Source organism: Pelophylax lessonae (genome assembly GCF_965119305.1).
Source record: "Pelophylax lessonae genome assembly, chromosome: 1".
In the NCBI taxonomy this organism is placed as follows: domain Eukaryota; kingdom Metazoa; phylum Chordata; class Amphibia; order Anura; family Ranidae; genus Pelophylax; species Pelophylax lessonae.
In genome coordinates, this window is record NC_138768.1 from 854,428,627 (window position 1) to 854,445,649 (window position 17,023).

Genomic DNA, 17,023 nt, shown 5'->3' on the forward strand with positions numbered 1-17,023 from the left:
AGTCTTAGGCCCTCATTGACATGAGCATCTTGCATTTGTTTTATGTTAATGCAGAAGAAGCTGGTCTTTGAAGAATAAACTATATACTTTCCCGATCAAGTTCTACTTCATTTAAGTGTACTTGTGCTGATATGTGTGGTTCAAGTACCTAATTCACCCCAGGCAAACCGATTCTATTTTTGTTTTCCAATTACAGCTACATTGACGTCGCCACTGGCGCATGCGCGGTACGCTTTGCATTCAGGGCACAGTGAGTGTGCTGTGACTGCAGAGCACGCTATGCCGCAATTGTGACTTCCATGTGCACACGAGGGAGTGACGCCTTTGCGGCCTGGCCAATCAAACGGCCAGAGAGGGTAAACCGGGAAGGAAGACCAGGAGAAGATGGAAGAGCCAGGAGTGGTGACAGCACAGCGCTGGAGGGTTCTTTTGAAAGGTAAATCTGTAATGTGCTAGTATGCAGTGCATACTAACACATTATGGCACAAACCAGCATGGCCACTAAAAAAAACATTTCCAGAGTTTAATACCTTAACCACTTGCCGACCGCCGCACGACTATTTACTGCGGCGGTCAGCCCCTCACAGGCAGAGTGACGTAGGTCTACGTCGCTAGCCTGTAAGGGTCTAGGGAGCGAGCGCGCGCCCCCGGATGAGCGCTCCCGAGTGGTCACGGACTCCCCCCCGCGTGTGTGACCCGATCGTCCGCCGGTCACTCGCGATCGCCGCTGCAGAGGGAGAAAGTCAGGCGGCTAGTGTAAACAAGCCGCCTCTCATTCTCCCCGGTGTATGAATGATGATCATACGGTTCTACTATGTAGAACCGTTGATCACTGGTTCATACATCTCAAGCCACAGCCAATCACAGTTAGAATCACGCCCCTAGGGACACACATAGCCCCTTCCTCTCAAAAAAAAGTTAACCCCTTCACTGCCAGTGTAATTTTACAGTAACAGTGCATATTTATAGCACTGATTACTGTAGAAATGTCACTGGTAACCCCAAAAGTGTCAAAAATGTCAGTCAAGGGTCCGATCTGTCCGCCGCAATGTCGCAGTACCGCAAAAAAAAAAATCGCAGATCGCCGCCATTACACGTTAAAAAAAAAAAACAACAAAAATGACAAAAATCTTTCCCTTTGTTGGTAAACGCGATAACTTTTGCGCAAACCAATCAAAATACTCTTTTTGCGATTTTTTTTACCAAACATATGTAGCATAAAACAAATTGGCCGAAAATGTTAAAAAATTTTGATTTTTACATTTTTTTGGGGGAATTTCATATAAAAAATGTGAAAAATATTGTTATTTTTGCAAAATTGTTGCTCTTTTTTTGTTTATAGCGCATGATCAAAAAATCGCACAGGTGATAAAATACCACCAAAAGAAAGCTCTGTTTATGGGAAAAAAAGGACGTCAAATTCGTTTAGGTACAGCGTCGCACGACCGCGCAATTGTCCGTTAAATTCACGCAGTGCCGAATCGCAAAATAGGCCCTGGTCAGGAAGGGGATAAAATCTTCCGGGGCTTAAGTGGTTAAAGAAGAAGTATAGCCAAAGCTATTATGGCATTACTTCTCCGATGAATCACAGGAGTGCACTTTTGGCACTTTTCCACTGCAAGTACCGGCTCGGCTCTAATCGGCCCTGTTTGCTTTTCCACTGCTGGTAACGCATGGTACAGTGTTGGAACGGTTCAGTACGGTATGGTTTGCTTTTCCATTAAAGTAGTACAAAAGTTAAGTGGGTGGGATAACAACGGGGTGGGTGGGATTCTCTGACCAATCAGTGGCTAGTAGTGACTGCATGCAAAGGATTGTGGGATATGGTACCAGGTATGGTACCCTCTTGGAACCACAATCGAGGTGGTACTATTTTTGAGAGCCGTACCGTTCGGGTCCATGCAGTGGAAAAGCGCAGCCGTACCGTACCGAACCGTTCCTACACCATACCATGCGGTACCAGCAGTGGAAAAGCACAAAAGCGAGCCGAACCATTCGGTTCCATGCAGTGGAAAAGCGACATTTGTTCTGCACTCCTGTGATCCCTTTTCAGCCCACGGCGGGCTAAAACCTGCTATTGCTTGATGTTACTCAGCAAGTCCAGGCTCTAGACAGATCCCGACTTTCCAGTCAGGATTCAACCAGATGCCTGGACCAGCAGCTGACTGAGCTGCTGAGAGCCTGAGCTCCTGCCCCCTCCACAGCCTGGCGCTCCAGTGAGCATTTAAAGGGCAAAGCAGAGAGCCAGTGACTGCCAGTCACCAGCCCTCTGCCGAGTGAGGAGCCGAGAATGGAGCAATCAGTGTTTTTTTAATCCTCAGTTCTCGGTGTAGAGCCGGCGGGGGACAGCTGCAGCTGGGATCAATGCTGCATCCACCTAGGTCAGCATGATTTTATATATTCCTAAATGTCTCTTTTAACCACTTGCTAACCGTATAACCTACATATACGGCAGCAAGGCGGCTCTGCTGTGCAGGATCACGTACCTAGTACGTGATCCTGCACTTCCAAGTCAGGGGCACGCATGCACACTCCCGCTATGATTATACACAGTGGGAGCTGATCAGCAGGTATCACAGATTCGCTGTCCAGCGGCACCTGCCTATCATTAGGCAGAGAGCCATAACATCGATGTAAACAAGCCAGATCGCCGTTATGTCAGTATAGAAGACATTGATTCTGTGTTCCTGCAGAGCAGTAACGTGGATCTATTCCTTACACTGGTAAAAGCATCTCCCACACAGTACACAAGCACAGGCTAGGCACACAGGTAACCCTTTGATCGCCCCCTGATGTTAACCCCTTCCCAGCCACTGTCATTAGTACAGTGACAGTACAGTTTGTAGACAATATAACACTTTCGCAAACCAATCAATAAATGCTTTTTTTTTTAACCAAAAGCATGTAGCAGAATACACATTGGCCTAAAGTGATGAAGAAATTTGATTTTTTACATTTTTTTATTGGGAATGTTTTATAGCAGAAAGTAAAATAATTTTTTTTCAAATTATTTTGGTCGCTCTTTTTTTGTTTAAAGCGCAAAAAAATAAAAAAGCAGAGTTGATCAAATACCACCAAAAGAAAGCTCTATTTGTGAGAATAAAAAAGGATATAATTTTTTTTTTGGTTACAGCATCGCACGACCGCGCAATTGTCAGTTAAATTAAAGTAGTGCCGTATCGCCTGGTCATGAAGAAATTGACTGGTCATGAAGGGGGCAAATCTTCTGGAGGTCAAGTGGTTAAACTTTGAAAATCAAAGATAGAATCTGATTGGTTGCCATGCAGAGTTTTGTTAACTTCCCCTGGATCTGAATTATACCATTTAAAATAATGACATGCATTTCTTCTACGAAAACTTTCCAAAAATTGTTGGAAGATGTTTGTGGAAATTTGTGCCCATTTAGCACGAAAAAAAAGGATTTGTGAGGGCAGATACTGATTTGGGATGAGAAGACCTGGCTTGAAATTGACATTTAAAGGATTAGTTCACCTCTTGGAACGTGTTAAATATTCCAGCAGCTGCAGTATGCATCGCATACTAGCTCATTATGAAGTACTTACCTAAAAACGAAGCCCCCTCAGTGCCGACAGGACGGCAAACATGTCCGGCCGTCCTGCTTCCTGGATCTCGTCCTCTGGCCATCTGATTGGCCGGGGGCGCGATTACATCACTCACGCGGAAGCCGCCGTTCACAGCACTGGGATCTGAAGGAACGGCACGGGTGGCCGTTTCTTCAGAGCGCATGCGCTGTTGACGTCATCGGCTGCATGCACTGTAAATATCTCCTAAACGGTGCAAGTTTAGGAGATATTTATAGCACCTATAGGTAAGCCTTAATGTAGGCTTACCTATAGGTAAATGTAAACAAAAGGGGTTTACAACCTCTTTAATGAACTACAACTACTGTCAGCCATTTGTAAAAACTAAATTGTTAAAACCCACGCTAAAAAGTGTATAAATATAAGAAAGTGGATAAAACTGTGCTTCCTGGAGCTGCTGCTCACTAAGTAAAAGACCAGAATGTGATAAAATCTATCAGAAAGGCAGCACTAACAGGTAAATATAATAAATGTATCCATATACTGTGTTCAAAAATCTGAAAATAAGTATATAGTAAGGTGCATATCGTGATCAATAGATTAAAAAAATTATTAAACATTAAAGTGCATAACAAGTGTTATAATAGTATGTCCATTGTGCAACCATGTGCTGAAATATACTGTGCAAGAATTCGAAATATATTAATAAAGTGCAGTCCAAATGGGTTCCTTCAAAGAACTAAAGTGCTGGAAAGGTGCTTAAAAAATAGTCCATAAGGTGCCCAAGTGCTCTTCAAGAAGAAAAACCCCCCATGGGGATGCACTCACCAGATTGAGGATATATATAGGCCGAGCAAATATGGTATCCCCTGGAAAAATAAATGGATCCTATACAGCCTCTTTCCAATCCAATACAGCCTCTATTTGAATGGCTCCTTATAGTCTCCTCTCCTCTCCTCTATATTTTGGTAACATCCACCAAAATGTGACTTCAGAAAATGTGGGTCCTATATGCCTTACGGCATTAAGACCAAACGTGCTTAGGAGACCCTCTTCAGGTCCGGATACGTCCCTCCTGTCGGATAGAGCTATCCCTTTGCAGTACCAAAATATAGAGGAGAGGAGAGGAGACTATAAGGAGCCATTCAAATAGAGGCTGTATTGGATTGGAAAGAGGCTGTATAGGATCCATTTATTTTTCCAGGGGATACCATATTTGCTCGGCCTATATATATCCTCAATCTGGTGAGTGCATCCCCATGGGGGGTTTTTCTTCTTGAAGAGCACTTGGGCACCTTATGGACTATTTTTTAAGCACCTTTCCAGCACTTTAGTTCTTTGAAGGAACCCATTTGGACTGCACTTTATTAATATATTTGGAATTCTTGCACAGTATATTTCAGCACATAGTTGCACAATGGACATACTATTATAACACTTGTTTGCACTTTAATGTTTAATAATTTTTTTAATCTATTGATCACGATATGCACCTTACTATATACTTATTTTCAGATTTTTGTACACAGTATATGGATACATTTATTATATTTACCTGTTAGCGCTGCCTTTCTGATTGATTTTAATACTGTCAGCCATTGCGGCAGACAGCTTGTAGTTCTGAGTGGACTGTGAGGTCGCTGATGAGCAGCCTCGTAGTTCATTCACAAAGCCCTGCCGCTTGTAAAAAGTCAGCCCGTACGCAAGCTGCAGGATTTGTCTGCAGCAGTCTGGCATTGCACCCCTGATCCACTGATTATGGGTGCTAATGCTTTTCAGCCTCGTTAGGGAAAAAAATAAATGCACATTTTTTTTTTCCTACAATAATATGTGCATTTATTTTTTAACAAAAGGTGAACTTATCCTTCATGTTCATCATAAAAGTGTTCAGCAGGGTTAAAGTCAGGGCTCTCTGCAGGACATTCCACAGGGTTCGTACACATTTTTACCAATACAATTCCATGACTTCAAGTAAATATTCATGACCGAATTTTTCATGAAATGTCTATGTAACTATTGTAATTTGAAAAAAAGGAGTAAGTAATAAATAACCTACTCACCCAGCGCTAAAAAAAAGGGAGTGGCATTGCCATTGCATTGTCCTTAAAGGGAGTGGCATTGCCATCCAATTCAGAGATATTTTTGGTTACTGCGGATGTAGCATCCCTCTATACAATAATACAACATGAGGATGCTTCATTAGCCCTTAATTGGGCTTTTAGCAAGAGATCCGATATCCCTGATCCCCAGAAGAGGTTCTTACAACATGCGCTTGAGTTTTGCCTCTCGCACAACTATTTTTGGTATAACGGGATGTTTTATAACCAAAAAAGAGGAGTAGCGATGGGCGCTAAATTCGCGCCGAGCCTTGCGAACCTCTTCATGGGGGAATGGGAGGATCACTTCATTTATGGGGCCCAAAGGACGGAGCTAATCATGTATCGCAGATATATTGATGACCTATTTTTTATATGGTCAGGATCTGAGAGCTCGTTGGAAAGGTTTTCAGCTGAGCTTAACTCAAACCATAACAACATCCGTTTGGAGTTTAATTGGAGTCGTTGTTCGATTCATTACCTGGATGTAGAAGTTATGTTGAACAACAATAGATTGGATACTAGGGTATACTTCAAACCCACAGATAGAAACGGGTATTTGCCTATTCAAAGAGGCCATCACAGAAGTTGGTTGAATAACATCCCTAAAGGCCAATTATTGAGGGTCAGGAGGAACTGCTCTAGAGACAGTGACTTCCTGGCTCAAGCTGTGGTCATCAAACAGAGGTTTGTTGATAAAGGATATATCCCTGCACATTTGGACAGGGATATTACAGAAGTAGCTGCTTTGTCCCAGGATCAATGTCTTGTACCCAGCAATAGAGGCTCCAGGGATAGTCATGAGTGGAGCTTCATTACACAGTACAACACACAGCACAAACAAATAGAAAATGTAGTAAAGAAACATTGGAATGTGCTGTGTATGGACCGAATCCTGGGAAAGGTCTTACCAACTTCACCTTCATTCATCTATAGGAGAGGTCCAACCTTTGGGGACCAGATAGTCCAAAAGGTTTTGGATCCTCCAGTCAAACCAAAAATGTTTTGGGAGGATAGAAGAGGCTTTTACGCGTGCCGATATTGCAGATCTTGCAGGCAAGTACGGACACATCTGCGTAACTTCACCTCCTTTCATTCCTCTGCCAACAATCAAAGTTTTGAGATCAAAGACCTCATCACATGTCACACTACACATGTGGTGTATGGCATCGAATGTCCCTGCGGCTATATTTATATAGGTCGCACTAAGAGGAAATTGGGCATTCGTATAGCCGAACACTTGGCCAATATAAGAAAGGGATATAAACACCACAGTGTATCATTACACTTCAAACGTTATCACAACAAGGACCCATCAAATCTTAAATTCTGGGGCATCGAGAGAGTGGATCCGGTGTGGAGGGGCTCAAATAGAGTGCGTGAGCTTTCAAAAAGAGAGACTCATTGGATCTTCCTTACGAATGCCTTGCACCCCAACGGGTTAAACATAGATTTGGACATAAACTGCTTCATTAGTGACTATTGAAGCAGTTTGGAGCAGCTATGGTGTTCTTATCTCCATTTATGAGTAATTTATTATATTACTGGATTTTCTGGCGTATAAGACTACTTTTGAACCTCAAAAAAATATCCCAAAAATGGGGGGTCGTCTTATACGCCGAGTATAATATCTCCAAGGTAACCTAAGTATAAATATTACTGGTTGATGAAAATTAGGGGGGTCGTCTTATACGCCCAGTCGTCTTATACGCCGGAAAATACGGTACCTTTTGGTCCAGGTCTTTCCTTTAAACTGATATTTGTGAGATGCATTTTATAATATATATAATGTGTTTACAGTTCTATCTTTTCCAGTATTTTAGTATTCTTTGCCTTTTAATATTTTAAATTTTTAATAATTTTAGCTTAATGATGACTACATGTAAAGTGGCATGTATAATATGTCAGCATGGGTTTTAGATTATTTATATAACCTGCTTTTTTGTAAAAAAAACACTATCTTAGAAGAATGCCGTAATAGGTTTCCCATAGTAGTGTTTCGCATTTGGACAATATGATATATATGAATGATTCTCCAAAGATCGGGTGGTCTGAGTCCCCGCTGACAGTTCGGATCTATTGCGGTGGATAACAGCACTGGTGAGGAGATGACGTATTGAGAAGCAAGCAGGTCAGCCTATCAGAAGTGATATGGCGTGTTTATTTTCTGGGTCGGAGGTTGAGTGGGCGGACTTATTACCTAGAGCGCAAGCCTGGGATTGGTCCATATGTCCGTGGCATATCGCTGCGAGGGGCTGGCCGTGGATTGGTGGACGCTCCGGTCCCCTTCCGACCTGGGATTGTACATTAAGGGAGCGAGGTGATGCGTGCTCGCGCCCTCCGTAGAAGTCCGGTGTGACGAAACATGTAAGGGCGCGAGCACGCATCCATCAGCTGTCACGAAGAAGTCGGCGTTCCGTGTGTCTGGCTCCCGCTGATGATCGGAGGTAGCGGTGAGTCACCGATACGCTACAGACTTCCAGTTTATATTCTACATGCTACTAGCAATTTGATTTTGTGTGAGTGCAATACATGGGGAATGGGGTTTTTGGAATAAAGTGTTGTCTTATGGAATTACACGATTGGTCCCCCCCTCTTCTTTCCTCACATGCTTTCATGACACTTGCTATATTTATGCTGCATTGAGGCTCAGGTGCAAACGTTCATTTGGCATTGGAGTATTTTACCGGGTATTCGCACACCACGCCAAGGAATTGAATCCTTCATAAGGCTGATTTTCACCCAGGGTCTGGTGAGTTTCCATTACCTAGGGGGACACGTTTGGAGGTGTGGTGACGGTGGTCCGGATACGATTGAAACCAATCCAGGAGATCTATAGATTTATGATCCAGTTATCCAGTGCATTTCTATGAACTCTGGGCTTACATGCAATTTTTGTTCACATTTATCACACTGTTGGGACTTTGTGTTATAACTATTACAAGGTGCTATTTATTATACATCCGTGGTGTTTCCATCCCTGAGGCTGGCCAGCAGCCGGGAGATGACACTAGGGGAGAACCAATCAGGGGACTCAGTCAGAATCGAGGCAGCGGTGAAGCGCATACCTCACTGGAGGGCCGCACAAACGTGATACGCGGGGGGCGGCGGTAACCGGTTTTGGAGCATGTGGCTACCGCCCCCCGCGTCATCACGTTCGTGCGGCGCTCCGGTGAGGTATGCGCTTCACCGCTGCCTCGCTCTGACTGAGTCCCCCGATTGGTTCTCCACTAGTGTCATCTCCCAGCTGCTGGCCAGCCTCAGGGACGGAAACACCGTGGACCCGGAATGACGCCAAGCTATGAAGATAGACGCTTACCGCCATGTAAGTTTTTAATATGTGTAAATAAAATTATTTACATCTGCTACACTGAGTGGCGCCTTTCTCTCTTTTCTGCATATTCGAATATATAGTGATTGTGAAACAAATTTCCATGACTTTTCCAAAACTAGGTGGGTTAAATTATTTTCCAAAACTTTTCCAGGCTTGGAAATTGCCATTTTAAAATTGACTTTACCAGGTTTTTCATGACCGTACGAACCCTGATTCCAGTTCCTCCACACCAAACTCATTAAATCATGTCTTTATGGAGCTGGCTTTGTGCACAGGGGTACACGGTCATTCTGAAACAGAAAAGGGCCTTCCCTAAACTGTCTAAAATGTCTTTGTATATTGTAGCATGAACATTGCCCTTCCCAAGACGCATCTGAACTCAATAATATGGAGTGGTGTCCATGCGGTTTTGGCTATAAAAAAAGGTAGGTGAGATGCTCAGGTATCAACAAATCATTGGCCATATAGGGTATAAGAAATCACAGTATATATAGTGTGTGCCAGCAATCGCACAAGCCTGACATGCCTTTTTTTATGTTTTTAAGCCTTTAACTCTTTACAGAAACAGAGGGTTCAGAGACTCATTAATGCAGTCACAGTGGCCCCACAGAGTCTGCGGCGGAGAGAGGGAGATACGGTTGAAAGGCAGTGCAAGGGGACAATCCCTGACTCTGAAACGTATCAACATGAAGGATTGTTTAATGAAGAAACATGCATTTAATTAGACGGCAATTACAATGTTATTATAACCTATCTGCTGAAATCGGTCTGGAGCATGGCAGCTTTGATTGGGAATAGCAGGATAGCAGTCAGGAGGAAAACAAGCAGTGTGTGGGTAGTAACATGACTCCGGTGATCACGGGCAAAGGGTGTGTGTGACGCAGGAAGCTTGCACATGGCGTTTCAGGTATGCAGCGGACATATGACACAGGCCTGCCATGCAGCTTTTATATGTGTGATAGGGATCACCTGATCTCTGCCTGCTGTATGGATATCAAATTATAAAAGAGGGAGCCAAAAACACTGTCATAATGATCAAAACTACTATGGAAAATGCCATTTCACAATAAATTGAGGGGAAACTGCTGTTTATTTTTACTGACTGCATTTTAATTTATTGTACAATAAAAGTGGACTAAAAAGAGTTAAAAAAAAAAAAAAAAAAAAAAAAAAAAACACGCTGCCAGGTAGGCTTTTTTTGACATTAGATACTCGGCATGTCCCTTCTGTTATAAAGGTTTCTCTACACCATGGGGGCCCAACCTGCGACCCTTCAGCTGTTGTGGAACTACAAGTCCCGCCGTGCCTGTGCTAATGGAAGCCAAGTCCCACCGTGCCTGTGCCAATGGAAGCCAAGTTTTATCATGCCTGTGCTTTTGGGAGCCAGGTCCCATCATGCCTGTGCCTTTGGGAGCCAGGTCCCATCATGGCTGTGCCTTTGGGAGCCAAGTCCCATCATGGCTGTGCCTTTGGGAGCCAAGTCCCATCATGGCTGTGCCTTTGGGAGCCAAGTCCCATCATGGCTGTGCCTTTGGGAGCCAAGTCCCATCCTGGCTGTGCCTTTGGGAGCCAAGTCCCATCATGGCTGTGCCTTTGGGAGCCAAGTCCCATCATGGCTGTGCCTTTGGGAGCCAAGTCCCATCATGCATGTGCCTTTGGGAGCCAAGTCCCATCATGCATGTGCCTTTGGGAGCCAAGTCCCATCATGCATGTGCCTTTGGGAGCCAAGTCCCATCATGCATTTGCCTTTGGGAGCCAAGTCCCATCATGGCTGTGCCTTTGGGAGCCAAGTCCCATCATGCCCGTGCCTTTAGGAGCCAAGTCCCATCATGCATGTGCCTTTGGGAGCCAAGTCCCATCATGCATGTGCCTTTGGGAGCCAAGTCCCATAATTCCTGTGCCTTTGGGAACCAAGTTTCATCATGCCTGTGCCTTTGGGAGCCAAGTTTCATCATGCCTGTGCCTTTGGGAGCAAGGGTCCCATCATGTCTGTGCCTCTGTGCCTTTGGGAACCAAGTTCCATCATGCCCTTGCCTTTGGGAGCCAAGTTCCATCATGTCTGTGCCTTTGGGAGCCAAGTTCCATCATGTCTGTGCCTTTGGGAGCCCAGACCCATCATGCCTGTGCCTTTGGGAGCCAAGTCCCATCATGCCTGTGCCTTTGGGAGCCAAGTCCCATCATGTCTGAGCCTCTGTGCCTTTGGGAGCCAAGTTCCATCATGGCTGTGCCTTTGGGAGCCAAGTCCCATCATGGCTGTGCCTTTGGGAGCCAAGTCCCATCATGGCTGTGCCTTTGGGAGCCAAGTCCCATCATGGCTGTGCCTTTGGGAGCCAAGTCCCATCATGGCTGTGCCTTTGGGAGCCAAGTCCCATCATGGCTGTGCCTTTGGCAGCCAAGTCCCATCATGGCTGTGCCTTTGGCAGCCAAGTCCCATCATGGCTGTGCCTTTGGCAGCCAAGTCCCATCATGGCTGTGCCTTTGGCAGCCAAGTCCCATCATGCCTGTTTTAATTGTAATACGAGGTTTCTGATTTATTTGATTACATGCAAGATGTGCTCTGTACAGTATGTGGGCAGAACATCTTGGAAATTAAAAGATAGATTTAGGGAACATCTTAGTGACATTAAGGGTCAAGTTCTCAAAAAGACTTTTGGTAATGGTTTTAATAATGGTTCCCAAATATATATTTGAGCAAATAGTCTTGAAGAAACAGTCCCCAAAGAGTGTTTTTGAAATAGCGGTTTGGGATAACCCTTCTGATAATTTTTGATAGAAGAGCTGCTTGGATAATATTTTTGACTTATACTTTTCATTCTAGATGAGAAGGCTGTGTCTGACTGGGTCGTCGTTGTTTATGAAGGAAGAGCATAGATAAAATATATAATTTTTATACAAATATTTGTGAAATGAATACGGATTAAATATGTATTTATAGATTGCACATTTTTGTACTTAAGATTAGTATTGACACTGATTGTATATGTATTATGTACATGTATCTATTAGACATAATTCTATTTATATTAATTTTTTGATTTTCAATTGATTTTCAATATATGATTCATTTAGTGACACTTTTTTCTTTTTTTCAATTGATTTCTCTCCCTTCATAAAAACTTCCCCATTTTTCTATATGAAATGATAACATTTTTTATTATATTTTTTCAAATTTACGTTTATATTTTTATTTACAGTTATATCACCATTTTCTCATTATATAATTCCTTTGGTCACATACTTCTTATTTTATATATATATGTGGGGGAAGATTTAAGTTTTCTTATTCCTCTTTTCTTTTTCGCTTTGTGGAGTATTTACTGCAAGAGGTATATATACGTCATTAATTGATATCATTGCTTGCAATTTGCATTGATAGCTTTCAGCTGCTGGATACTATTTATGCTGTCTTTCCATGCTCATGGTTAGGATTAAACGAATGTAATTTAGTGAAACGCGTCAACTTTTTGGCTCCTGTCCCTGATGTCTTTGTTATGGATTTATGAATTAAACTGTCAACGCTTTCAAGTCGGAGTGCAGTCTCTCATCTTTTAAGTGGAAATTGCTATCTGGATTGCGGATCTGACGTGCACCAGACCTCTGATTATTGGATTGCATACACCTGAGCGGCTCCCTCCTTGTGAATCTTTAGTCCATCATGCCTGTGCCTTTGGAAGCCAAGTCCCATCGTGCCTGTGCCTTTGGGAGCCAAGTCCTATCAGGCCTGTGCCTTTGGGAGCCAAGTCCCATCATGCCTCTGCCTTTTGGAGCCAAGTCCCATCATGCATGTGCCTTTGAGAGCCAAGTCCCATCATGCATGTGCCTTTGGGAGCCAAGTCCCATCATGCATGTGCCTTTGGGAGCCAAGTCCCATCATGCATGTGCCTTTGGGAGCCAAGTTCCATCATGCATGTGCCTTGGGGAGCCAAGTTCCATCATGCATGTGCCTTGGGGAGCCAAGTCCAATCATGCATGTGCCTTTCAGAGCCAAGTTCCACCATGCATGTGCCTTTGAGAGCCAAGTTCCACCATGCATGTGCCTTTGGGAGCCACGTTCCATCATGCCTCTGCCTTTGGGAGCCACGTTCCATCATGCCTGTGCCTTTGGGAGCCAAGTCCCATCATGCCTGTGCCTTTGGGAGCCAAGTCCCATCATGTCTGTGCCTCTGTGCCTTTGGGAGCCAAGTTCCATCATGGCTGTGCCTTTGGGAGCCAAGTCCCATCATGGCTGTGCCTTTGGGAGCCAAGTCCCATCATGGCTGTGCCTTTGGGAGCCAAGTCCCATCATGGCTGTGCCTTTGGGAGCCAAGTCCCATCATGGCTGTGCCTTTGGGAGCCAAGTCCCATCATGGCTGTGCCTTTGGGAGCCAAGTCCCATCATGGCTGTGCCTTTGGCAGCCAAGTCCCATCATGGCTGTGCCTTTGGCAGCCAAGTCCCATCATGGCTGTGCCTTTGGCAGCCAAGTCCCATCATGGCTGTGCCTTTGGCAGCCAAGTCCCATCATGGCTGTGCCTTTGGAAGCCATGTCCCATAATGCCTGTTTTAATTGTAATACGAGGTTTCTGATTTATTTGATTACATGTAAGATGTGCTCTGTACAGTATGTGGGCAGAACATCTTGGAAATTAAAAGATAGATTTAGGGAACATCTTGGTGACATTAAGGGTCAAGTTCTCAAAAAGACTTTTGGTAATGGTTTTAATAATGGTTCCCAAATATATATTTGAGCAAATAGTCTTGAAGAAACAGTCCCCAAAGAGTGTTTTTGAAATAGCGGTTTGGGATAACCCTTCTGATAATTTTTGATAGAAGAGCTGCTTGGATAATATTTTTGACTTATACTTTTCATTCTAGATGAGAAGGCTGTGTCTGACTGGGTCGTCGTTGTTTATGAAGGAAGAGCATAGATAAAATATATAATTTTTATACAAATATTTGTGAAATGAATACGGATTAAATATGCATTTATAGTTGCACATTTTTGTACTTAAGATTAGTATTGACACTGATTGTATATGTATTATGTACATGTATCTATTAGACATAATTCTATTTATATTCATTTTTTGATTTTCAATTGATTTTCAATACATGATTCATTTAGTGACACTTTTTTCTTTTTTTCAATTGATTTCTCTCCCTTCATAAAAACTTCCCCATTTTTCTATATGAAATGATAACATTTTTTATTATATTTTTTCAAATTTACGTTTATATTTTTATTTACAGTTATATCACCATTTTCTCATTATATAATTCCTTTGGTCACATACTTCTTATTTTATATATATATGTGGGGGAAGATTTAAGTTTTCTTATTCCTCTTTTCTTTTTCGCTTTGTGGAGTATTTACTGCAAGAGGTATATATACGTCATTAATTGATATCATTGCTTGCAATTTGCATTGATAGCTTTCAGCTGCTGGATACTATTTATGCTGTCTTTCCATGCTCATGGTTAGGATTAAACGAATGTAATTTAGTGAAACGCGTCAACTTTTTGGCTCCTGTCCCTGATGTCTTTGTTATGGATTTATGAATTAAACTGTCAACGCTTTCAAGTCGGAGTGCAGTCTCTCATCTTTTAAGTGGAAATTGCTATCGGGATTGCGGATCTGACGTGCACCAGACCTCTGATTATTGGATTGCATACACCTGAGCGGCTCCCTCCTTGTGAATCTTTAGTCCATCATGCCTGTGCCTTTGGAAGCCAAGTCCCATCGTGCCTGTGCCTTTGGGAGCCAAGTCCCATCATGCTTCTGCCTTTTGGAGCCAAGTCCCATCATGCATGTGCCTTTGAGAGCCAAGTCCCATCATGCATGTGCCTTTGAGAGCCAAGTCCCATCATGCATGTGCCTTTGGGAGCCAAGTCCCATCATGCATGTGCCTTTGGGAGCCAAGTTCCATCATGCATGTGCCTTGGGGAGCCAAGTTCCATCATGCATGCGCCTTGGGGAGCCAAGTCCAATCATGCATGTGCCTTTCAGAGCCAAGTTCCACCATGCATGTTCCTTTGAGAGCCAAGTTCCACCATGCATGTGCCTTTGGGAGCCAAGTTCCACCATGCATGTGCCTTTGGGAGCCACGTTCCATCATGCCTCTGCCTTTGGGAGCCACGTTCCATCATGCCTCTGCCATTGGGAGCCACGTTCCATCATGCCTCTGCCATTGGGAGCCACGTTCCACCATGCCTCTGCCTTTGGGAGCCCCGTTCCATCATGCCTCTGCCTTTGGGAGCCACGTTCCATCATGCCTCTGCCTTTGGGAGCCACGTTCCATCATGCCTCTGCCTTTGGGAGCCACGTTCCATCATGCCTCTGCCTTTGGGAGCCACGTTCCATCATGCCTCTGCCTTTGGGAGCCACGTTCCATCATGCCTCTGCCTTTGGGAGCCACGTTCCATCATGCCTCTGCCTTTGGGAGCCACGTTCCATCATGCCTCTGCCTTTGGGAGCCACGTTCCATCATGCCTCTCCCTTTGGGAGCCACGTTCCATCATGCCTCTGCCTTTGGGAGCCACGTTCCATCATGCCTCTGCCTTTGGGAGCCACGTTCCATCATGCCTCTGCCTTTGGGAGCCACGTTCCATCATGCCTCTGCCTTTGGAAGCCAAGTCCCATCATGCTTGTGCCATTTGGAGTCATACTTGCAACTGTCAGCCTTGCAATTCCTCAAGGGACTTTCCTTGCAATGCTTCTTGGGTCCTGCGGTTTCTCAACAGCTGGAGGGCCACAGGTTGGACACCCATGCTCTACACACAGCTCAGTGTACAGTCTCAGCATGGTTTTGTGCTGGGATGAAATACAGTAACTCCAATGTGCATGCATGGCAATTAAATCATCGTAGGCCGGTCAATCAACAGGCCAAAGACTCAGAGCACATTAGACAGGGAGAAAATGGGAGTGCAAGTGGCAGGGGGGAGCATGAACATCGCAGTGCTGGAGGAGATTGCATACTGTGCTATTATGGCATGCTTATGGCTAAAATCTCCTGGAGGGGCCAATTTTTTCTTTTTATTGTGGTGGTTTACATCCTTTATGATTAAAGGAGAGGTAGGGCCAAAGCTTTATTGGCCATACTTTTCCTGTGGGTCACAGTAGCACACTTAGTTCTGCAATCCTGTGATCCATATTCAGCCAACAGCAGTCTAAACCCGCTGTCAGCTAACGTCACAGAGCTCTGCAGGGACCCCAACAATAATGTGGGTATCTGCCCACATGCCTGGCCAACAGCTGGCTCAACCTCTTAGTGGGCCCCTGAGAACCTGAGCCAGCCACACTCACCCCTCCACAGCCCAGTGTTCTGGTGAGCACTGTAGGGACAGAGAGGATGCTCAGAGTGGACCCAAGACCTACATCCACAGACCCTGCTGCACCTCTGCTACACCCCAGCTGCTTCCAGAGTGAGCCTCTGCAGCATCTCCCCAGCACTTGCAGCCTCCAGCCTCAATCCTGCCCCCAGTCACCCAGAGCCTCTGTCACACTCTAGTTCCTTGTTTTCTTGGCACCAACTCTCCTCTCCATCTGCAAGTACCTGCTGAATGACCTAGGGGTAGCCAATAGCTTAACCCAAATTCCTGTGAGAAGGGGTCCCTGGTGAAATGCCAATAAAAACTGACAGGAGTTTTAATACCTCTCCACTCTATCCAAAAAAAAAAGTTTTGACCTTAGTTATACTAAGTGAAATGTGTTTTGCTTTGCACATATATATATATATGGTCTTTATAACAGCTAGCAAGAATATTCCCACCCATAGAATGATGTGAAATAAATCTGTGAAGGAATATAAGGTAACATGTTCAATAGGTAATGCAGTATATTGCAGACTCAGCATCATTAGTGCCAAGATGCAGCTGTCCAACATCAGCTAGGACCAAGAACAGAGCGATCAAATGACTGCTGATCTCTCAGTTCACGGTCTGCTCCTCCAGAGCTCACTTAAGCTCCTGGCTTGGGAGGGCGCAGCTGGATTCAATGTGCTGAAAGGCAGAGCCAGCTGTCAGTTAGGTAGCCAAATGGATCCCATCAATATTGTCACAATCCTTCCAGAGCCTG

The 17,023-nt window shown here is 44.3% G+C and overlaps 1 protein-coding gene across 2 annotated transcripts in view; it reads right to left on the reverse strand.

Moving 5' to 3' along the window:
* EXOC6B (exocyst complex component 6B) overlaps positions 1-17,023 on the reverse strand; it is a 566,827-nt gene that overhangs the window by 273,745 nt on the left and 276,059 nt on the right. The window lies entirely within an intron of this gene.